The sequence below is a fragment of the Ochotona curzoniae genome, unplaced genomic scaffold, assembly GCF_017591425.1.
Source record: "Ochotona curzoniae isolate NIBS_2020 unplaced genomic scaffold, NIBS_Ocur_1.0 contig_2321, whole genome shotgun sequence".
In the NCBI taxonomy this organism is placed as follows: Eukaryota; Metazoa; Chordata; class Mammalia; order Lagomorpha; family Ochotonidae; genus Ochotona; species Ochotona curzoniae.
The window spans coordinates 19516315-19538911 of NW_024465421.1; positions in this window are offsets into that span (position 1 = coordinate 19516315).

Consider the following 22597-nt stretch of genomic DNA (forward strand, 5'->3'; position numbering starts at 1 on the left):
CTTGCGGCCGCTTGGGGAGTGACGTCATTGGATGGGAGATCTTCCTCTCTGTCTCTCCTCCTCTTTGTATCTCTGACTTTGTAATAAGAATAAATAAATCTTAAAAAAAAAAAAAAAAGAATTGGCACTCATATGGAATCCCAGCATATGCAAGGTGAGGACTTTAACCACTAGGCTACTGCAATGGGCCCCTCCAAGACTATGCCTACTTGCCTTGTCCGGTTAACATTTCTCAGAGGTCAGATCAGGCTGACAGCCAGGCTGCAGTCTTGTCCGATTCTGGAAGGAGCAACGGCAGAGGCTGCAGTGGGAGGTTCGGTAATATGGCAGAATCACCAATCAGAGAGAGACCAAGAAAGAGGTTCTCGTCAGACTCACTCTGCTGGTTGGCCCTCAGGGACCAAGGGTGGAAGGTAGGAGTGAGATGGTCTAAAAGTCCTGCCTCCTATGCTTATTGGAGTCAAGGGGGGAATCCCTCAGTACCGTCGTCGTCTCCAGCATGAAATGGGGGTACCAAGGGCCACGGAGAAAGGTGCGTGTAGGTGGGCGACACCTTACGGGAAAGCGAGCTTGTTGCCATCTACCCTGAGGGTGGCCTCCAGCGCCCTCTAGTGTCCACCAGTATAGCCACAGTCCCGGCGCGGCAGGGTCCAAGGGCGAGTCCTTGAGGGACAGTCCGATGTCCTAACGACGGACGAGGAGGAGCAGGTGAAGCCTGGACGTGGGGGCCCGTGGGAGTGGGGGACGGTCCTGGAGTCCCCCACGGAGACTGATGCTGTCTGGTTCCTGCGTGTACGTTAGTGTGCGTGTCAGTGCTCAGAAGAGGGTCTGCGGAGATGCAGGCAGGACTGAGCGCCGGGAAGATTCAGCACTGTGGACAGGGCCACGTTGCTCCAGGACCCCAGCCCACTCGGGGCAGCTGAATCACCGCGGTGTACGGAGGGTATAGGACTCAGACACGGACTCCGGGTCTTATGAGTTATGTAAGAATAACTGAATAATAACACACATGGGTTGCTTTCTTCCTCAAGATACAATTAGCAATAATGGTGACAAGGGACATACTCGTGAGATCTCGTCCGCCGGTTCTCTTCCCAAATGGCTGCAACAGCCAGGGCTGGGCCAGGCTGAGACAGGAGCCAGAAGCTCTATCCAGATCTCCCATGTGGGTGCGGGGGCCCAAGCACTTGAGCCGTCCTCTGCTGCTTCCCTAAGCCATTCACGTGGAGCTGGGTCGGAAGTAGAGCAGCCGGGACTTGAACCAGGATATCAGTGTTGCCAGCAGCGGCTTCACCCACTACCTCACAGCGCCGGCCGCCTTTGTATGCCTTATCCCAGTTTGTCCTCATAAGCTCGCTATCAAAAACATGCTCTTCTTGTCCTGCCGCACAGATGAAGAAGCAGAAGCCCAGGAAAGTGGATTAACAGGAGTCAGAGTTTTCTGACCTTACAGGTGTACACACAGCACTCTAAGAAAACCCTCAGTGTGGTACCACGTTGCCGGGGGCCTCGTGTCAGGACTTAGTGTGGGTGCTGCTGAAACATGCTCCTTTGCTGCTTCATACATGGGAAGACTAGGCCGGCACCCTCTGGCCTAGTGAGGCTGGGCCCTCCGGAGGCCACGGCCACATCTCGGGTCGCCTGCTCGTCTCTGGAGCCATTTGCAGCAGATGCAGGTGCCCCAGAGCTTGCCTGCTTACTGCCCCAGGGGGACCTCTCCCGCCTCCTGTTCGCCCTCTGCCGTCCACTTCCCAGACCGCAGCTCTGTGAACTTGCTGGCAGGTGCGTGTCTGAGCTGAGCCCGTTGGGTGGCAACTCAGCATGCTTGTGGTGCAGCAAGGTAACACTAGGAAATCCCTATGTGACATAGTAGGATTTAGACCATGTATATGACAAGTTACCTGGTTCAACCAACTTCTTTCCTTCACCCTTGAAGTACTGCTACCTGGGTTTTCTAGAACCCCTAGAAACACCTAGGAAAGGCCATGGAAAATGCATGCTATGAAAAAACTACGTGAATATCAAAGCATATTTTTTCTGCACCAAAATAAATTTATCTTTTTACTCCATCCTTCTTGATTTTTTGAAGTTCCCTCGGGCTGTGATGGAGTGTTCCCAACCCTAAGGTCTACAATAGCATCCCGTCTGGGTGCCAGTTCTAGTCCTGCTTCTCCAATCCAGCTTCTTGCCAATAGCTGGGAAAACAGCAAAGGATGGCTCGAGTGCTTGGCCTCTGCCATCCACCTAGGAGACGCACACGAAGCTCCTGGCTCCTGGCTCTGGCCCAGCCCAGCCATTGTGACCCCTGGGGATGAGCCAGCAGATGGAAGCTCTTTCTCTCCCTCTCTCTTCTCTCTCTTCTTCCCCTCCTTCCTCCCTTCTCCCCCCTCCCATCTCCGTGTTTCTGCAACTCTTTCAAATAAATTAATCAATTTTTTTTTAAAAGAAGGGCTTTGAATGTCATTCTAGAAAGCTTTGAACTTGGCCGTGAAGTCAACTGAAATCCACTGAAAGGTCATTACTGTTCACTGCTTTTCTGTATTTTAAAACACCCAAGTGCAAAGGTGGTCTTCACTTTCGCCCTGCTGAAGTGACTTTAGGCTCCCAAGCAGTTGTAAGGGCTGCACTGAGGTCCTGTACACCTTTGCCTTCCTTCTCTTTAGGATATCACCCTGCATAAATGCCATCCAGTGTCAAAAGCAGGAAAGCAATTCTAGTCGTCACAAAGCTCGTTCACTGTCACCTGTTGTCACATGCATTCTGTGTGGGGCGTGTCAGCCCGTGACGTGTCCCGTGTGCAGCCTTCCCTCAGGCCTGGCCTCCCTTAGGACCGGCCGTCCCTACCAGGTGTGCGTGTTCTCAGCAACCAGGTGCCTCCCCCTGCCCTGTTCGGGAGGTCATAAATGAGAACTCTGATTACATGTGTGTGTATTCAGTCTGGATCGCTGTGGAATGTATGTCAAAGGGGAAAGGACAAGACGCTTCCCCTTCTGACTGCTCTCTGACATGAAGTTGGTCATGTGTGTTTCTCTAACAGGCAAGGAGTGTTGTCTTTCCTCCTGGGTTGGAGCGTCCCAAGAGCGGTGTAGTAATAACAGCCTTCTCTCAGCAGACTGCCTTGCTCGGCCAAAGGGCTTCAAATCAGTGACCAAACCGTGTGGGATGGCTTGCTGTAACCCCTTGCTGTACTTTCCTTTCTCTTTTTTTTTAAGATTTATTTATTTTTATTGCAAAGTCAGATATACAGTAGATATACAGAAAGGAGGAGAGACAGAGAAGAAGATCTTCCGTCCAATGATTCACCCCCAAGCAACAGCAACGGCCAGTGCTACACTGATCCAAAGCCAGGAGCCTGGAATCTCCTCTAGGTCTCCCACATGGATGCAGGGTCCCAAGGCTTTGGGCCGTGCTCGACTGCTTTTCCAGGACACAAGCAGGGAGCCGGATGGGAAATGGAGCTGCTGGGATTAGAACCAGTGCCCATATGGGATCCCGGTGCATTCAAGGCCAGGACTTTAGCTGCTAGGCCATGCCGCCAGACTCCCTTGCTTCTTTTTTATCTAGAAGGAATCATCAGAATAATTTCTGAAATAGTTCTGGTCATGATTCAAAATGTTTTCAGTTTTCCTCCTGTCTCCTCTTTCTTCCTTCCTTGTTGAAGGACAGAGTTACTGAAAGAGTCCGAGAAAGAAAACTCTTCCGTCTGCACATTGACTCCCCCGATGGCAGCAGTGGCCTGGGCAGGTGGAAGGCAGAAGCTAGGAACTACTGTGCTCTTGGACGGCCTCCTGCCGCTGCTGCCCGCCCCAGGTGCATTTCCAGGGAAACGGGTTGGCAGCAGAGAGCCCAGGACTCCTACTGGCACTCTCGTGCCATGCTGGCGTTGCAGGCCACGGCAGCACAATACCAGGACCAGTGATTCAGAACTTTGATTAGTACATCTCAGTCATGACTGCAAATGAGGAATACTGGAATTCAGTGTGGGGCGTAGCAGGTGAAGTCACCTCCTATGACAGGGCCAGGTCTCCAGTTGGCTCCACATCCCTCCCCTTTGGAGCACTTCCTTACTTTGTTGGAGCCTCATCTGGTGTCTTCTTGGCCCCAGCCCTGGAACCCATTGCAGGTTTTAAGGAGGGAAGTGACATGACTGGATGTGAAAGACCGCTCTGGCTACACTCTTAAGAGGCACTGGAGTAAGAGGTAAAAATGTGACAATCTTTTTAAAAATATCATTTGAATAAATAGCACTTAGAGGGCCTGGCATGGTGGCCTGGCAGCTAAAGTCCTCGCCTTGAATGCACTGGGATCCCATATGGACGCTGGTTCTAATCCCAGCAGCTCCACTTCCCATCCAGCTCCCTGCTTGTGGCCTGGGAAAATAGTTGAGGACGGCCCAAAGCCTTGGGACCCTGCATCCATGTGGGAGACCTGGAGGAGCTTCCTGGCTCCTGGATTCGGATCAGTGCAGCACTGGCCGTTGCGCTCACTTGGGAAGTGAATCATTGGACGGAAGATCTTCTTTTCTGTGTCTACTCCTCTATCTATATCTGACTTTGCAATAAAAATAAATCTCTAAAAAAAAAAAAAAGCACTTCAAGGATGCCGGCACAGCAGCAGGCTGGCCCGGGGAGAGGAGCAGAGGTTCTCGATCCTTGGTGGCAGTTGCTGGGCTCCAATGGCTCTTGGAATCCCGGGGTTCCCGCTCTGGGCAGATTTGACAACCGAGGAGAGGTCCCAGAGGTTCCCGTTGCTACCAGAGGGAGCCTTGTCCTGCCTCTCCTGGCCAGGGGCAGCCTGGGAGCCCAGCAGTGGAGTTTCCACGGGGAGGGAAGCCAGGACACCGCTCCCCGGCCTGGGGTCTGCACCGGGCCCGGCAGCTTCCCAAACATGACATCTGAACTATGGACAGAAAAAGAAAGCGCTTCTACAGTGGCAAAGGCATGCAGAGAGGAGCTTCCGGAATCAGCCCTGTTCTGGAAATTCGCCCAGCAGTTGCACAAAGACACAGGCGCTGGGAGAGAAGGGGATGGGTCGGGGATTCCTGTGCGGAAGAGCGCGGTGCCCCGGCCTCACGCCGTACACAGGCGCAGTCGCAGTGGGCCAGCCAACTGGCTAAACCAGCCGAAGCACAACCCTCCTCGAAGGAGACGCAAGCGTCGGCCTTTGTCACCGCGCATCAGGGTGGCTTCTTGGGCACCAGCCACAGAAACACGGAGGAATCAGCCTTCCTCCAAGTTAAAACGTCTCATGCCTTGAAGAACAGCATGGAGAAAATGAGAAGAAGATCCTGAGAACTGAATAAAACATCTGCAAACATATGCAAGAACCACGTATGGAGGCGTGCACCTGCGAAAGGCTTTGTGACAGGTGCCAAGCTACAGGCACTGGGAAGTGCTGGGGTTCCAGCACAGAGTGGGGAGACCACAGAGAAAGACAGATTGGGGAAAAAGGATTGGAGTGTCTTCACCGTAAGGAAGTGTTAAAGGTTTGAAGAGATTCCTAGGGCGTCAAGGCATTACATAGGCTTCCAGAAATAAGATTGCTATGTACCCATTGACACATCTTATAATTTTTTCTTTAACAAAGAAAACAACTCTTATAACTCAAAAAAATGTTTTAATCTAGTTTTTTCTTTTTTTAAGATTTTATTTATTTTTATTGGAAAGTCGTATATACAGACAGGAGGAGAGACAGAAAGATCTCTGATTCACTCCCCAAGTGGCTAAAGCAACCATAGCTGGGCCAGTCTAAAGCCAGGAGATGAGAGCTTCTGGGTCTCCCACATGAGTGCAGGGTCCCAAGGCCTTGGGCCACCCCCCACTGCCTTTCTAAACAGTTAGCTGGGAACTCGGTGGGGTGTGGAACAGCTGGGACATGAAGCAGTCCCTCTGCTGGCATGTTCAAGGTGAGGATTTAAGCACTGGGCCATCGTGCCAGGCCCAGAATTGTTTTCAGTTACCAAAAAAAAAAAAAAAATTACAGTAGTGCAGCATTTCCGTACGGCTCTCCCTCATCCTCCACTGCTGTTAATATTTGATATTACATGATCTGTTTGTTAACCCAGATCTCCTTCACCCAGCCACCCCTCCCGTGTCTAGCAACGGCCGTTGTGTGTACAGAGGCTCAGTGCGGGCTGTCCGCAGCAGCCGCTGTGTCTGAGAGGGCTGGCGGAAGCTGAGCAGTTGGAGTGCGAGACAGGTGCTCCGCACCTCGAGAACACTCGTGGCTTGGCTCTTCGCCTCTCCCGTCTCGGCAAGGCTTCTCCTTGCGAGGCAGCAGCTGAAGGCGCCGCAGGAGTTTGTGTCTCCTCGGTGAGTCCCTCTCGGAGGGCACTCAGCCTGCCTGCAGTGCCCATGGCCATGCCCCCTGCGTCCTCATCACTCCTCAGAGAAGTTGTTGGCCTCCTTGCAAAGGATCCAGCAGCATAAGCCTGCTCAGTCATGCAGCATGTGCACCGGGGCCAGACCATACACGCTCGGGCAACAGTGGAAAACAGCAAGGAGGGTGAGGGTGGAGAAGTGAGAAGGCTGGGGCACTGCCAAGGGCAGCGTCAGTGACCCAGCGGCTGTGGAAACCAGTCTGGCTGCTTCTCAGGAAGAGGGCCGGAATCAGCACGGCTTGCAGTTCCTCCCCCAGCCGTAGGCTCACAAGGTCGGCTCAGGGGGACCAAGCCAGCGTGTCCAGATGAGGTTCGCAGCAGACAGCCAGGAGGTGGAAGCCACCTCCGTGTCTCTCCGTGGGGGGCGGGTGAGCACCTGGTGGTGCGCCCTGTGGTGGAAAGGAAGAAGGGACAGGCAGTGGGCCACGCGGTTGACATGGCCAGTGCACCTGGGGCCCACGCTGGGTGCTGACTTCAGCTCTGTGCTGACGCAGGCCTGGGAGGCAGAGGGCGTGATGACATAAGCGCTGTCCTTCCTGCCTTCCACATCTGCAGACCTGGGTTGAATTTCAGGCTCTGGGCTTTGGACCAGCCGCTGCAGGCATCTGGAGAGTGAACTAGAAGTCGGGAATTCTGTCTTTGTATCTCTCTCATATAAGAAAGAAAAAAGAGGAGAGGTGAGGGGCCTGGCGCAGTGGCCTAGTGGCTTAAGTTCTCACCTTGAACCCACCGGGATCCCATAGGGGCACCAGTTCTAAGCCCGGCAGCTCCACTTCCCATCTAGCTCCCTGCTTGTGGCCTGGGAAAGCAGTCAAGGATGGCCCAAAGCCTTGGGACCCTGTACCTGCGTGGGAGACCCGGAAGAAGATCCTGGCTCCTGACTTCAGATCAGTGCAGCACCAGCTATTGCGTTCACTTGGGGAGTGAGTTATCAGATGGACGATCTTCCTCTCTGTCTCTGCTCCCTCTCTATATATCTGACTTTGCAATAAAAATAAATAAATACATCTTTTTTTTAAAAAAAACCAGTTTTTTAAAAATAAATTAAAAAATTTAAAATATAATGAGGAGAGGAGAGATGAGGCGAGGCGAGGCGAAGGGCTGGGTACTGATCCATGCTAGGAGGCATTATCCTATGGGATCGGCACTGTGACACAGTGAGTTTAGTCTACACCTGCTGTGTCAGCATCCTCAGTGACTCCGCTTCCGATCCAGCTCCCCGCCGACTGGGAAAGCAGTAGGAGATGCTCCGAGTGCGTGGGCCTCTGTATCCACATGGAAAACTCAGAGGAAGGTGGCCCAGTCCAGGCCATTGCAGCCACGGTTGTTGAGTCAGCAGGTAGGAGATTGCTCTGTCTCTCTCTTCCTCTGTGTAACTGACTTTCAAATCAATAAATCATTCTTTAAAATTAAAAATAGGTAGGTGAGTTGGTAAGCAGGTAGGTTAGTGTGCAAAACGATGTCTTCCACTTGCGAAACTGTAGCCTGACACATTATATAACAGTCTAGTGACTGTTCCTTAAATGGTTCATCTATGGGCATCCCCACAAACTGACCATGACCTTGAAAGCACGTTAGCAATGTGCTTGGCCCAGTGCCTAAGGTCTGACCAATTTGTTAACCCTCAAAGTGTCTTTGTTTGCTCACTGCAGTTGGGGCTGTTGCTGCCGGAGCCTTGGGGATGGCGCCCAGTGCTCTGGCCCCTGGGGATGCGAGTGCCCTGTCGTGTTATCGCCATCCCCTTTCATTATCCCTGCAAAACACCCACTCATGGAACCACTGAGTTACTGAAGCAAGGGACACAGGTGAGACCTCTAAGCCTGGGCCACAAAGACCGTGAACTGTCCCCCTTACTGTCCTTGGGCTCACCTGCCCTGGGAGACATTGGCTGCCATGCTGTCAGGACACGTGAACACGCAGTGGGGAGGAACTACTGCCTCCCACCGCACTTGTGGATGAGCCACTGCACAAGAGGGTTTCCCAGCCAGGTCACAGCTGTGCATGGCCCCAGTCAGTGTCTGAGCCACAGCTGGCTGAGAGTCTTAGAGCCAGAGCCGTCGAGGCAGGCTGCTGTGTGGCTCCTTAGCTGCAGGAACCACAGCAGCTGACAAAGCACTGTGTGGGCTGACAGGTGCATCAAAGCCACTGAATCTGGAGGTTATCCATCGTACATCTTAGAGGACCTATGTGTTGATGTCATGGTTTTATAAAAATTAGATGTAATAATACAGATAAGGTTTTAGCATACCACCTTGTAGAAAATGTTTGTTGTTGTATATTTTGTTTATTTAAAGCCAAAGTGAAAGAGAGAAAAGGAGAGAGAATTTCCATACACAGGCTCATTTCCCCAAACAGGTGTAGCAGCTGGGCAGGGCCAGTTTGAAGCCAGGAGCCAAGAACTTCAGCCAGGTCTCCCCCGTGTGCACAGGACCCAAGCACCTGGACCGTCTGCTGTTGCTTCCCCACAGACGTCAACGGGGAACTGGTTGGAAAGCAGAGCAGCTGGGACTCACACTGGCTCTTGGGCCTTTGCAGGTGGCAGTTTAGCTCCAGCACCAACATGCCAGTACCCAGGGTGTGTTTTTACAAATATGTGCGTAAGAGACGCCCAGGACAGTGGCAGAGAGGTGGGGCACTCAGAAGTTCTTGAACAGAGAGGAGAAAGGCGACTATGGCCCAGCATCTCGAGTGACGGCTTAGAAAGTGAAAGAGGCATGAAAAGCAGAGTAACCCAGGAACATGTTTTTTTGTGTGGCTGCCAAAATATTTAATTAAAAGATAAAGCAATCACTTGCAAGGCAAAAAAAAAAAAAAAAAAAAAAAGTCTTAACAGCAAACTCTAGCTTCTCAGATTCTCTTAAAAATTCCTAAAATAGGCTCACGATGTGCCCACACTTACCCAGGCCAGAAGCAGCCAGAATTAAGCAACAGCTGTCTGTAGGTGGTACGTAGGACCCCAATTAACCACAGTCCCCACCCAGCCCCACTACTGCCCAGTGCTGAGGCTGAGAACTGTACGTGCCTGGGTGTCTGAGCCCCTGGTCTCCTTGAAGTAGGGCAGTATTTCTCACTGCTCACTCAGTCAAAAACAGGAAAGTTCGGGCTTTGTGGTGCGGCCCTGTGAATTGTTACCTGGGACACAGGCATCCAAGATGAGCTCCGAATTGAGTCCTGGCTTCGGCCTGGTCCAGTCCTGGCTGTTGCAGCCATCTGGGGAGTAAACCAGCAGACAGATCTCTCCTTCTCTCACTCTATCCCCCTCTCTCTATAACTCTGAATTTTTTTTAATCAGAAAGTTAAATAGGAGGGCCTTTGGCATTTGATAAACAACCTGAGTGCTGTGTTATATGAAGAAAGATTGCCCAAGACTCCCTGGCATTCAGTTCCATGAACTGAACTTTCTGAACCTTAGACTCTTGATGAAACCTGTCAGAGGCTGACACGCCCACGAGGCGTGTGGGGGAGGCGTCAGAGAGCGAGCTTGTAACCACAGACTGGGAGGAAGGGGCGCAGAAGGAACTCTGAGCAGCTCTGGGAGCCCAACACAGACCGCAGGCGCCCTGCACGCTCGGCTGCTCTGAGTTACGCTGGACCAAAGAAGGAATCGCTCAGCAAACAAGCATTCAGGTGTAATGACTTGACTCAGGACATTTTTTAAGGATTATTTTATCTGAAAGGCAGAATTACAGAGAGAGAAAGGAAAACCGAGCTCTCCCCTCCACGTTCTGAGTGGCCACAGCAGCCAGAGCTGCAGGAGCCCCGTCTGAGTCTCCCACTCGGGGGGCACGGCCTGAGCACCTGGGGCATCCTTCTCTGCCTTCCCGCTTACATTGGCAGGGAGTTGGTTCAGGAGCAGAGCAGCTGCTCCAGTGCTGGTTGTCAGTGTCCAAAGTGACAGCTTAGCACACAGTGTCACCACGCCAGTGACTCCTTGCATTCCGTTTTCTTCTCCAATAAGTAGTAGTTTGGGGCCCGACGCGGTGGCCTAGCAGCTAAAGTCCTCGCCTTGAACCCGCCAGGATCCCATATGGGCACCGGTTCTAATCCTGGCAGCTCCACTTCCCATCCAGCTCCCTGCTTGTGGCCTGGGAAGGCAGTCAAGGACGGCCCAAAGCCTTGGGACCCTGCACCTACGTGGGAGATCTGGCAGAAGTTCCTGGTTCTTGGCTTCAGATTAGCGCAGCACCAGCCATTGCGGTCACTTGGGGAGTGAATCATTGAATGGAAGATTTTCCTGTCTGTCTCTCCTCCTCTCTATAATCCGACTTTGCAATAAAAATAAAATAAATCTTAAAAGAAGTAGTTGGCATTGTGGTGAAGCCTTCCGTACAGGCTGCTCCAAAGCAGCTGGGAACAGCAGGAGATGAGCGAGTGTTTGGGCCCCTCCGCCCAGAGGGAGAGAGCTGGAGCAAGCTCCTGGCTCCTGGCTTCAGCCTGATGCAGCCCTGGCCATTGCAGCCATCTGAGGAGTGAATCAGCAGTTAGAAGATCTCTCCATCTTCCCTTCCGTTCTCACTCCCTCCCTCCTTCCTTCCCGCTTCCCTCCCTTCTTTCCTCCCATTCAGTTCTGACTTTCAAATCAAAGAATTTTTTTAAAGTAGCTGTATGAGATGGGCTCTCTCGGCTGTGCTGGGGCAGTTGCTGGTCTACACAGCCTGCCGCAAGTTCCCCCCCAAGACCCAGCCTAGTTCACTGGGGCTCCCAGTAATGCAGATCATGACTCAGTAACTCCAGGACTAATCCTCCATCTGCAGCGCCAGCATCCCACACGGGTGTAGTCGAATCTCGGCGGCTGCACTTCTCATCCAGTGTAAGTAGCATAAGTTGTACAAGCCAGGAACCAGGAGCTGCTTCCGGGTCTGTCACATGAGTGTGGGGGCCATCTTCCACTGCTTTGCCAGCTCATTAGCAGGGACCTGGATTGGAAGTGGAACAACTGGGGCTTGAACCAGTGCCTATATGGGGTGTCATCAGTGCAGGCAGTGACTTTACCTACTGTGCCATAGAGCCAGCCCCACAATGGGAGATTTTAGAATCCTGAAAGATATGCAATATTCACTATGTCATGGCTATATGTCACACTTGTAAGTTGAATCATTATATATACTAGTGCCTTCTGTAGGAGTTATTTATATTATATATTTATTGGAGAGAAAGAGAAAGATCTTGTACCTGCTGGTTTACTCCTTAAGTGCCTACAGTAGCCAGGGCTGGGCCAGGACTTATCTGGAAGCTGAGAACCCAGCTCAGGTCTGCCCCCTGGTGGGAGGGACCCAACAACCTAAGGGATCAGCCTGGCATCCCACGCCTGCATTGGCAGAGGGCTGGAGCAGCTGTCAAACCCTGGTACTGCACTGCCCATTCACTATTTTTTTTTAAAGAAGATTTATTTTTATTGCAAAGTCAGATATACAGAGAGAAGGAGAGACAGAGAGGAAAATCTTCTGTCTGTTGATCCACTCCCCAAGTGACTGCAACGCCTGGTACTGCGTTGATCCAAAAGAACCTTCTTCAGTTCTCCCACACGTGTGCAGGGTCCCAAGGCTTTGGGCTGTCCTTGACTGCTTTCCCAGGCCACAAGCAGGAGGCTGGATGGGAATGGAGCTGCTGGGATTAGAACCGGTGCCCATATGTGATCCCAGCGCATTCAAGGCGAGGACTTTAGCTGCTAGGCCCCACCACACCGGACCCCCATTCACTATTTTGAAAAAAGATTTATTTATTTTTATTGGAAAGGTAGATTTGCCGAGAGAAGGAGATAGTGAGAAAGATCTTCCATCTGCTGGTTCACTCCCCAAGTGGCCACAACTGCTGGAGCCAGCTCCACAAAGCCAGGAGCCAGGAGCTTCTTTCCAGGTCTCCTGCATGGGTGCAGCGTCCCAAGGCTTTAGGCCGTGGTCAACTGCCCTCCCAGGCCACAAGCAGGGAGCTGGGTGGAAGTAAAACAGGCAGGGAGCTGGATGGGATCCTGGTGTGTTCAATGTGAGGACTTTTAGCTGCTAGGTCACTGTGCCAGGCCCAACCCGTCAATGGTTTCCACACCCTTGTTTGAAACTATCTTTTTGTTTTGCATATCTAATCAAGTGTCCTCATGCAGATATTATCCGATCAGCTGTTATACGAATGATACCCTGTCACTTGTCATCCTCTGTTCCTTGTCTTTCTACAAACCTCCAAGCTGTTGAAACCTGGAAGTTTCCCTTCCAGGGCCATGAGGTCAAAACCCAGGTGTGAACAGAGAAACAGAAGAGGCTCCTGAAGGGCGTGCAGGCATGACTCTGGGCCACGTGCAGCTCGGAAAGACCCAGTCCGCACTCCGCAGCCAGGCCCCTCACTCTGCAGGCGGCTCTGGGCATCGCGTGCGGGGCGCGTGCCTCTGGGACCCTGACGCAGTGGGCTGCATGAATACTAGCAGACACCTGGGCTTGCCAGGGACCCCAGCACTGCACTGGCTCGCTCCCATTACGGATGGTGGCTCATCTGGTGCCAACTCGGATTCCACAGAGAAGTTCACAGTGTTACAGAAGAACGCCTCGGGGAAGGGTGGCACAGAAGCCCCTTGTGCACGCCTCCTAACTGCCCGGCATGGGCAGGAAGTGGGGAAGGCGGGCCACCCAGGGACACATCACCTGGCAGGTGCAGCTGCCACAGCTCTCCCAGCAGGAAGCAGGCTGCCACAAATCCCAGGCACAAAAGCGGGCCTGATTCCTCCCTAGAAGGAGCCCTGGGGGACTCGCTCCCACACCCCTACCTCCCACTTGCAGGGAGAACAGCTGAGGGTGCCTGCCCTGCCCCCCTCACTCCCCACTTTGTTGTCCCACTCCCCCTCCCCCCCCCCACTCCCAGCAGTTGGGAAGCAGCATGGCACCACGGCTGGGCTACAGCCAGACGCCTCTGGGATCGCCTCCTCCTCAGCATCCGGACTCCAGAAGTGGCCTAGCCCTGTCGCCCACCTGCAATCCTGGCTGGGGAGAGCGGGGGACGGGCGGGGTTGGGGGGGGGCGGGAGACAAAGAACAGGTGTGGCCACCGAGGCCAGGGTTCAGGCCATTGCTGCAGGCTTGGAATGAGGAGCAGCAGCCGGGCCCAGCCCCCAGTCCTCAACCCCAGTCTGGAGCAGCCAGCCACCCTCCTCTGGAACCCGTCCCCTGGGGCAGAGGAGGGCTAGCCTTCCCTCTTGGCCCAATTCATGTTCAAATTACCCTGGACTTTGGCTGATAATGGGGTTTGGGGAGGGGGGTGGGGAGGGCTGGAGTATCTGATTTCCCTGCAGTTACGGCCCGCAGGGGCACCGGCAGCGCTGGGCAGGCCGTCCTGAAACGCCGGGCTGCTGCCGTTGCTTGTATTTTAAGGCCTAAAGAAGCAAAGAGATGGGCACTGGGAGATTGGACGCGTGGCACAATCAGGACACGTTCCTCTGAGGTCAGTCACATTTAGTGGTCTGGGCAGCTGGGCAGCGCTTGGCACGGGCAGGAAACAGGGTTGGATTGTCGCTGCTCAGCCAGTTAGTGGCTTACATAGGGAGTTAATTGTCCCTCCATCTAACCATTGCCTTCTGCTGCGTCGTGCAGCTCCTCCTCCCAGCATGATGAGATTTTCTTCAGCCTGGGATTGAGGTCCTCCAAGCCCCCCGCCCCTGCTTGCTGTGTCCTGGCCACACATTTGTGTGTTTCTCATCCTGTGTTCTGCCAGCTGCCGCAGGGTTTTCCCAGCAGACTCCAGCCCAAACTGCTCTGATAACAGTGTAGATAGAGGTCATTGGCCAAAGCTCTGTAGGAAACTGGCCCGGCCCTCGGCCTGAATTCCTTAAACCCTCTTGCCTGAGTCTCCCTGCAGACACAAGGGCAAGACTGCCCTTTGCCCTGTCTCTTTTCTGTTTTAAAAGATTTATTCATTTTGGCATACTGAGTTAAACTGCTGCAATGTTGAGATCCTCTTTGGGCACCAGTCATGGCTGTTCCACTTACAATCCAGATCCCTGCTAATGCACCTGGGAAAGCAGCCAGCTGGCTCAAGCGCTTGGGAGACCTAGAGGAAGCTCCAGGCTCCTGGTTTCACCTTAGCCATTGCAACCATTTGGGGAGTAAACCAATGGACTTAAAAAAAGAAATCGCTTGCTTGCTCTCTCTTCTTTTTTCTCTATAACTTTACTTTTGGAATAAGAAAAAGAAAAGGCAAGTGAAAATTAGAATACCAGTGTGATACATGAAAAACAAAGGACTTACTAGGAGCTAAGACCCCTGCACTCCCTGTCGGTAGCTGTTCTGCCTCCAGCCTGCTGCTAAGGGCTCCCACCTCCCATGCCGGGGACCCAGCCTTCCTCCTGGGCCCCTGCCTTCCTCCTGGACCCCTGCCTTCCTCCTGGGCCCCAGCCTCCCTCCTGGGCCCCAGCCTCCCTCCTGGGCCCCAGCCTCCCTCCTGGGCCCCAGCCTTCCTCCTGGGCCCCTGCCTCCCTCCTGGGCCCCTGCCTCCCTCCTGGGCCCCTGCCTTCCTCCGGGGCCCCTGCCTTCCTCCTGGGCCCCTGCCTTCCTCCTCGGCCCCAGCCTTCCTCCTGGGCCCCTGCCTTCCTCCTGGGCCCCAGCCTCCCTCCTGGGCCCCTGCCTCCCTCCTGGGCCCCAGCCTTCCTCCTGGGCCCCAGCCTTGCTCCTGGGCCCCTGCCTCCCTCCTGGGCCCCTGCTTCCCTCCTGGGCCCCTGCTTTCCTCCTGGACCCCTGCCTTCCTCCTGGGCCCCTGCCTCCCTCCTCGGCTCAGGCTTGGATGCAGGTGTTTGGGGAAACAACTACCAGGTGGCAGATCTTTCTCTGGCTTTCAAGTTAAATAATAACATTCTAAAAGCTTTAAGGAAGTAAACAAAAAACAAAATTGTAACAGAAATAGAGTTATTTCAGGTAAAGTGGTACATCTCAAGAAAGTTTTCCCAGGGGTGGGTGTTGTGGCATAGCCAGTTATGCTTCCATTTAGGATGCTTACATCCTCTGTTCTGGAATGTGCCAGTGATCCAGTCCCGTGCTGATGCCCACCCCAGGAGGTAGCAGGTGCTGGACCAAGTTGTTGGATCCCTACCACTCATGTGTAAGACCTGGTTGGAGTTCCTGGCTCCTGGCTTTTGCCTGACCTGGTCTCAGCTTTGGCAGGCATTTGGGTACCATTTTCAGTAACTTGTGGGTCTCTCTGGCCATCATTCTGCCTTTCAAGTAAACTTGAGAGCAAAAATAAATAAGGAAGAAAACAAGATTCCTTTAGCAGCTAACCAGCAGACAGAAGCACGTGCCCCTGAGCGCCCACATCACCACTGACCGCCAGAGGGCGCCCTTAGCACTCCCCGTCCACCTCCCCTGGGAAACCCAGGCTTGCAGTCCCAGGAGCACCTGCTGGCTGCGGAGTCTGTGCATGAAGGGTGGCAAGCACGGGAGACCCAAAGAAGCAGTTGGTGTGTGTGTGTGGGGGGGGGGGGTTTGGGGGGAGTCGGGGAGAGGTCTTGCCGGGGCGCAGTACTTCCCTTCACATAGCAGCCTGAAACCCTCCCAGCCGCAACCCCTTTGCATTCCGCAAGGTTGGGTCAGAGAGTGCACGTGTGCGTGAGCGGCTAGAATAACCCTGTAAGGGATCAGGCCGTTCTTCCTGTCTGTGTCCTGGTTTTCACTTACCGTAAATAACCCTGCTTTTCCAAGGAGCCTCAAGAACCAGGGAGGGGAAGGGCACGGGCGTAAGTAGCTCTGGACTGTTGGAAACCATGTCAGCCTTGGGCAGTGGTGGCCACCGAAGCCCCTGGAACTAGGTCTGTGAGGAATGGGTGCCCCTGGCCTGAAGGGCAGCAGGCAGTGGGAAGTGCGAAGAGCTGGGGCCTCCAGAGACAGGCAGACCAGAGTTCAAAGCCAGCTGCCTCGTGCACCATTCTGATGGTGTGTGGAGGCTTTAGTTTCCTCATCTTAGAAGAGGAGGTGGAGGGCCCGGCACGGTAGTGTAATGGTTAAGGTCTTCGCATTGAAGGCGCCGGGATCCCATATGGGCACCAGTTCTAATCCCAGCAGCTCCACTTCCCATCCAGCTCCCTGCTTGTGGCCTGGGAAAGCAGTCAAGGACGGCCCAAAGCCTTGGGACCCTGCACCCGTGTGAGAAACCCGGCAGAAGTTCCTGGCTCCTGGCTTCAGAATGGCGCAGAACAGGCCATTGAGCTCACTTGGGGAGTGAATCAGCAGACAGAAGATCTTCCTCTCTGTCTCTCCTCCTCTCTGTATATCTGCCTTTCCAATAAAAAAAAAGAAGAAGAGGTAGAGATGCAGGGTGAATAGGGATACGAATGAGGTTTTGATTTTTATTTTTGTTTTTTAAGATTTATTTATTTTTATTGGAAAGTCAGATATCCACAGATTTCCCAGGTCACAAGCAGGGAGCTGGATGGGAAATGTGGCCGCTGGGACACAAACTGTCACCCATATGGGATCCCGGGCAGGCGAGGTGAGGACTTTAGCCACTAAGCTACTGAGCCAGGCCCCATGAATGAGTTCTTAGTATTCCACAGCCTCCACACTCTGCTCTCAAGCCATGCTGCCTTCTGCCACTTGCTAATTGTGACTTCGGAAGAAATGCACTCACCTGTAGTGGTTAGGAGTAACCCGGCTGTTGTGGTTCTGGTTCTGCAGGTAGACCAGGCTCGGCTGGGCTGTCTGCTACTGATCTAGCTCAGAATCTCTCATGCTGCTGCAGCCGGCTAAGCTGGACTCAGCTGGATTGCAGCTGGGGAGGTTGAGCCCCAGGGCCCCAAAGCAGGATGGCCAACCTTCCAGCCCCGTCTCGAAGGACTCCCAAAGTGCAAGCTTGGAGCCATACAGCCCCTCAGTGCTTGGCCTGGATTTGACAAGGCATTTTCTTGGCCAACATTCAAGGCCAAGTCCCGCACGGCACAAAGTCAGCCTGGGAAGGGGGCCCAGAAGCCACAAGGAAGGGTGGGCTCTTGGCACAGTGATTAAGATGCAGTTTGGGTTGCTCCAGCCCATGTAGGAGGCCTAGTTAAGTCCCTGCTCTGTTCCTGACTTCAGCTTTCAGCTAGTACACACCCACGGAGGCCTCCCAGACCCAGGTCCCTGTCTCCTAGACTTGGGGTCCCTGCTTCCCGGAACCCAGTTCCTTCCCTCCCAGGACCCGCTTCCCTCCCTCCCAGGACCTGGTTCCCTCCCTCCCAGGACCCAGCATTGAGTCTGGACTCTGGGGTTGGCCTGGCGCAGGGCCCTTGTGAAGTGAACCAGCTGGATCAGTATCTCTTTGTCTTGCCTCTTGCTGCTGGTGGCTGTTGGTGTTCCTGTGCACAGGGACTCTGCTCTCACCTTCCAAATTCATCCATGGCTCCAGGGTCCGCTTCTGGCCTCCTCCACCTCCTCCATGAGGACCCTTGAGATGACATCGGGTGGTACACCATGCTCTCCCCATCCCCCAGTTCTACCAGCAGCCTCATTGTCCCTCGCCATGAGCATGAGCTAACCCCAATCCCTTGGGCACCTTTGGGGTCACTTATTCTGTCTGCCCACCAAGGCAGCAAGAAAGGAACCTTATCAGTTGTCCTCGGCAGTGCCTGGTTAGGGTCCTGCTCCCTGCTCAGGCACACCCCGGAAAGCAGCACGCGCTGGAGCAGCCCCTGGGCCCTGCCACCCACTCGGGAGGCCCACATGCAGCGCTGACTCTGGGTCTCGTTCTGGTCCTGCCCTGTCACAGGCACTTGGGGAGTAAATCCGCAGATGGGAGATTGCTCTGTGGGCGGGTGTCTCACTCAGGCCCTCAGCCCCCTCTTATGGTCTTACTGTAGCAGGTACATTCATCACCACTGGGTACGTCTGTATTGCTGCTTCATTCTTCACTCTTTCTGCCTCTCAACCTCTTTTAAGATCTTTATTTTGGTGCAAAAAAATGTTGAAAGGCATGCATACATAGCTTTTTCATAATATGCAATTTTCTTTTAAAAATAGGTAATACAGGTGTCAGCTAACTTAGGCTAATATCAGACTTTTTAAAAAAAATATTTATTTATTTATTTTTATTACAAAGTCAGATATACATAGAGGAGGGGCAACAGAGAGGAAGATCTCCCATCTGATGATTCACTCCCCAAGTGAGCGAAACGGCCGGTGCTATGCCGATCCAGAGCCAGGAGCCAGGAACTTCCTCTAGGTCTGCCACACGGTGGCAGGGGTGGCAGGGTCCCAAAGCATTGGGCTGTCCTCAACTGCTTTCCCAGATCACACGCAGGGAGCTGGATGGGAAGTGGAACTGCATGGATTAGAACCGGTGCCCATAGGGGATCCTAGTGCGTTCAAGTTGAGGACTTTTGCCATTAGGCCAAAGCGCTGGGCCCCCAACCCAGATCTTGTTTCCCAGTGAGTTTGAGCTGGGTCTGTAACCCACTCCCTAATCAGTACAGTGAGTACCTGTTATTGGTGCAAGCTGTGAGCGGTGGCAAGTTCCAGAAGGCAAAGTTCCAGAAAGTTCTACTTTAGAAGGTCTAGAACTCAGCCCTAGGAGAAGGAGAGGGAGGGCTCTGCATTGGGTGTCCTGCTTCAAAACCAATGGCCAACTCCCTGCTCGCTACTTCCCCCTTAAGACTAATGATTATTTGTTTATTTGTTTAAAATAGAAAAAAAAATGATCTTTGGTTTGCCTATTCACTCCCCAAATGCTTCAACAGCTAAGGCTGGGTCAGCACGAAGCTGGGAGCCAGGAAGTCTCCTGCTGCTTTTCCTGGGTATGAAAGCTGGATCAGAAGTGGTCCAGCTGGGACTGGATCCATTGCTCATATTGTGTTAACTAGCTATACCACAATGCCAACCACACACACATTTTAAATGCACTAAAATCTTGCCGTTCTAAAGTGACTCTGTCAAGAATGAGGGGACACTGAACACTTGCAGAGTTTGAGGACTCCTGCTATGTTCATGTTTTGGGGAAAATCGAAGCATCGGCCACCTTGCGTCAGGCTTGATGAGAATCATTCAGACTTAAATTACACCTGTCTGGAAAGACGCACTTGCACGGTGTGTTAAAGCACCCCATGCCTCGCTGGCATTTCATATGGGCACTCATTCGCATCACAGCTGCCCTGCCCTGCTCGTGTACTTGGGGAAGCAGCAGAGGATGGCCCGGCCCTGGCCATTATGCTCATCTGGGGATGATGGGCCGCTGTCTAGGACATCTGCATGGGGTTTTGGGTTCCTAGTTTTTGCCTGGTCCAGCCCTGGTTGGCAAGGTCATTTGGCTAACAGCAGCCGGTGATCTTTCTGATTTACCCTATTTCTATCACACTGCCTTTTAAATTAATCAATCTTTCTGTCTGTCTGTCTGTTTAAAGACCCTAAGCTCTCCATCACAGTGTCTGGGTGCCTTGAGTCTTAGAAGGATCCGTGGAAATATTTTAGATATGTTTTGGAGCTTTTGGCTTTTCAACCTGCATTCCCATCCTACATCTAAGGAAATGGGGCAGAACTGTGCTCGCCCAGCAGGTAAGAAGAGGAGCTGGGATCCCAAGATTCCACTGTCACATCCTGTATGGATTAGGACAAGCGATGCCGATCAAATGACCTGGAGTGACGATCTAGAGAGTTGGATGTATTTCCCTCTTTTTAAATCTTTATTTGCTTGAAAGCCAGTGTTACACGGGGGGGGGGGGGGAGCAAAGAGAGAGAAAGCTCTTCTCATCAGTAGTTCACTGCCTAAACAGCCTCCATGGCAGTAACTGGGCTGGCGCAAAGTCAAGTGTCAGGAGCTTCTCCCAGGTCTCCCACACGGGAGCAGGGACTTACGTATTCAGACCATCTTCCATTGCTTTCCCAGGCCTTTAGCAGGGAGTTAAATCAGAAGTGGAATGTCTGGGACTTAAACTAGTGTTCATACGAGATGTTGACACTGCAAACGGCAACTTCACTCACTGTGCTATGGCACCAGCCCCTGCATCCATTTCTACAGAGCCAGTGCCAGCAGGTTTAGGACAGGAGAGAGTGGCATTTAGGAAGTGAATTTGGAAGTGGTGCTCAGCATCTCGGTGGGCTGTCTTGATCCTGGGGAACACCCTCAGAAGTGCTGGTGATGGGCAGTGGCCCTGTGTGTGGCCTTGTGTCTGGAGACAGCGACTTGTACCTGCTGCTCATTCTGCCTGAGCCTTAGAGGGAAACTGAAGTCTTCTGGCCTGCCCACCAGCTCCCTGGGTGGTCATCCGAAAGCCCTGCCTTGACGTGCCCTGACCAGAGATCGAATGCTGTACACCCCACTCACTCCCCCAGCCAGCTCCCTCGTAAGTGCCCAGAGTCTCATAGAATTGGGGGCTCCTGTATTGGCCACTACAGTCTGGAAGGGCTGAGTGAACCAAGCACAATTTCCACAAAGAGTGTCTGAATTTGGGAAAATTGAGCTAAGCACAGAGGGTTGAGGTGGGTACCGGTACAGGGCTGGTTGTTTAACCCTGGAGCTGGAAGTTCTCTGAATGACAAAGAAATCTCCCACCTTTATCTGCCAGGCAGGAGACTGCGGCTGGAGGGTAGGGGCGAGTCAGACATGTTGAGATTCAGATCCCTGCTCTGTGTCCTGGACGGGTGACTCAGTCTTCTGTGCCCCTGTGTTCCCTTCTCCTGCCCTGTTCCTAACGGGGCAGGAAGTCATGCCACCTGCCTTGGAGACTGTTGCAAGCTGGAAGTGTGCAGCTCTTTAGAACAGCGCGGGGCCCGCAGAGGGCATCCTTTAGGCACTGGCTATTCCCAGGGAATTGTCTGCAGCTCCTACATTTCTGATGTGCAGGAAGAATCAAGAGGGGTAAAGCCGTGGCCTGTTGAGTGTACTGTACTTCAGATAAGCACGTGCAGAAGGCAGCATGTTCCTAAAGTCCCGACATAAGGAAGTGGGTGGTGGTGCAGATACAGAAGCACGCAGAGGGGAAGACTTGGCCACCAAGACAAACAAACTAAGGAATAAATAGACACGGATTAACCATGGCCACTAGTCTTGACCTCCGTGTGCTGCCCACAGGTTCCGAGACTCGTATGCCTATAACGGCTCAGCTGATTGTTCAGATGAATGGAGGCAGCCTAAGGGTTGGACAGCAGAGCACAGCAGGGTCTGTGGCATTAAGTTTCTCAGCTTAATATCAAAGTGCACCTCTCTGGCCTGGTGCAGTAGCCTGGTGGCTAAAGTCCTCATCTTGAACGAATACGCCAGGATACCATATGGGCACCGGTTCTAATCCCAATGGCCCCGCTTCCCATCCAGCTCCCTGCTTGCAGCCTGAGAAGGCAGTCAAGGACAGCCCAGTCTTTTGTCCCTGCATGCAGATGAAGCTGCAGGCTCTGGCTTCAGATAACTCAGCATCAACCATTGCAGCTGCTTAGGGAGTGAATCGGTGTCTGTCCTCCTCTCTGTATATCTTCCTTTCAATAAAAAAAAATCTTAAAGAAAAGAAAGTGCACCTCTCGGCAGCATGGAGAGACCAATCATCCTTGGAGCCTCAGTAGCTGTATGACTTCGGACACATATCTTAAACTTTCTTGGTTGTTGTTTTTTTTTTTTTAAGATTTATTTATTTATTTATTTATTTTGGAAAGTCAGATATACAGAGAGGAGGGGAGACAGAGAGGAAGATCTTCCATTCGATGGTTCACTCCCTAAGCGGCCGCAGTGGCTGGAGCTGAGCCAGTCCGAAGTCAGGAGCCAGGAGCCTCTTCCAGGTCTCCCATGGGGATGCAGGGTCCCAAAGCTTCAGGCTGTCCTCGACTGCTTTCCCAGGGCCTGGGACCCACTGGGCCCAACCTTCTTGTTTCTGTTTCTTGCTTTGTTAAATAAGAGTAACTACTGAGTAACTACTTTTAAGGTGTATCTATTTCTATGTATTTGAGAGACACCGAGATTCCACTGGCTTACTCCCCAGATGCCTACAATAGCCAAGGCTGGACCAGGCTGAGATGAAGTGCTTAGAACTGGTTCAAGGTCTCTCGTGTGGCTGGCACAAGCCCAGGTCCTGGAGTTACCACCTGCTGTCAGCAGAAGCTGGGTTTGCAGTGCAGCCAGAACTCAAACCTACGAGCTCTGACATAGGTTGTGGACCTCACAGTGACAGCTGAGCGCTCCGCCACAGTCACTTCCCATAATGGTAGCTACTTAAAAGAACTAACGTAGAGATTGGCATTGTGGGATAGGGGGTAAAGCTGCCACCTGAGGAGCTGGCATGGTGGCTCAACAGCTGATCCTC